Raw genomic sequence first — 1,155 nt, forward strand, 5'->3', positions numbered from 1 at the left:
AGGCAGTGGGTGTGGTTTGGGCTTTGCTTCAGTGAAGACTGACAGCCTTGGAGACCCTGTGGGCAGTTCCACTCTGTCCTCTAGGGGCGCTGTGGGTCAAAACACACAACAATGTGTGTTTCAATTTCTTTGAAAACTTTCTCTTTCTCTCCATCCAGCCTCTTGTTCTTAGACCTTCTCTTCAGCAGAATCGAGAGCTCTGGTTAGGACTACCTGCTCTGGAAGGACCTTTTGCTCTTGGGCCAATCACTCTGAGGAATCCTGACATTCCCAGGAAGATGGGCTGCAGCCCTGGGAACTCTGCAGGAAAATCAGAGGAATGGCCTGGTTCTTGGGCAAGGGTGACATTTCAACCAGTGAATGAGTGCCGCCGCCCATTCCACTCTGGTGGTGGAGCCCACACATGGTCTCCCATATAGGGAAGAAGACAGTCGTGCCTGCAAACTCACGGGGTGAAGACATGCAGACAGCAAAGCTGGGTCTCTGCATCCTGGCTTACACTCTGCTCTAGGAGATAATGATGGTGGCAACACCCAAGCCAAAGCCCACATGACAATGTCCCTCACACCTCTCAGCCATGGGGGACAAGTCTAAGCCAATCCCAAGGACTCAGCACAAGTTTCTGAGTAGCTCCCTACTGGCTTCTGAGTAGCACATTGCTGGTGTTCCTTCTAAGTCTGCAGTGGTCCATGAAGCACTACAGGAAGGTAGTGTGGCCCTTGGAGTGTCTGAGCAACGTGCTGCCACCAGACCTCCCACCAGGAATGCCCAAGAGCCAGGCCAGCTCCTGGGAGCTCCTGGCTTTAGGGTTCACTTACACATGGGCCCAATGCATGATCACAGAGGTCAAGAACAGGAAAATCATATCAAGCAATGAGAGTTTTCTCCCTGGAAGTGGAACCATGGATCCACCATTTTGCTCAGAGTTCAAGGTTGCAGCCATTGATTGTGTAGAATTATCTCTGGATAAATGGAAATTCATCGATCCTGTCATCAAACTAGGGGAGTTTACAAATGTGGCTTTAGTCGATCACTAATCATCCTTCATAGGAGCTCTGGTAGCATAATGCCTAAGGCACTTGACTGCTAACCAGAAGGCTAGGGGTTCAAACCCACCAGCCACTCCTCGGAAGGAAGGTTGGGCAATCTACTTCC

Source organism: Orycteropus afer, unplaced genomic scaffold (genome assembly GCF_000298275.1).
Source record: "Orycteropus afer afer isolate SDZICR_OR568_19922 unplaced genomic scaffold, OryAfe1.0 scaffold00273, whole genome shotgun sequence".
Taxonomy (NCBI): domain Eukaryota; kingdom Metazoa; phylum Chordata; class Mammalia; order Tubulidentata; family Orycteropodidae; genus Orycteropus; species Orycteropus afer.